At 35.0% G+C, this 246-nt stretch overlaps 1 protein-coding gene across 1 annotated transcript in view; it reads left to right on the forward strand.

Moving 5' to 3' along the window:
* Positions 1-246, forward strand: part of LOC111829996 (uncharacterized protein At4g04775-like) — a 2,804-nt gene that overhangs the window by 2,107 nt on the left and 451 nt on the right. The window lies entirely within an intron of this gene.

Here is a 246-nt window from a genome sequence, read left to right on the forward strand (position 1 = left end):
CATATGAGGAATGTCTTCCATATTGATGAAAGTTGAAATGAATGAGAAAAAGAATGAAATTTTGGTAAAAGAAAACTGATATATAAAGGGAGGATCAGATGAGAGAGATAAAGGAAGAAGACGGAAAGTTGCGTTGGTTAATGTAATGGCTTATTTATCGTACGAGAAACGAAGACGAAAGGTCGCGTTACGACTGAGTTATCTGTAACATAACATGAGTATATTCCGTATGCTGAGTTATGTTAC

The sequence above is a fragment of the Capsella rubella genome, unplaced genomic scaffold (genome assembly GCF_000375325.1).
Source record: "Capsella rubella cultivar Monte Gargano unplaced genomic scaffold, Caprub1_0 scaffold_6, whole genome shotgun sequence".
Lineage (NCBI taxonomy): Eukaryota > Viridiplantae > Streptophyta > Magnoliopsida > Brassicales > Brassicaceae > Capsella > Capsella rubella.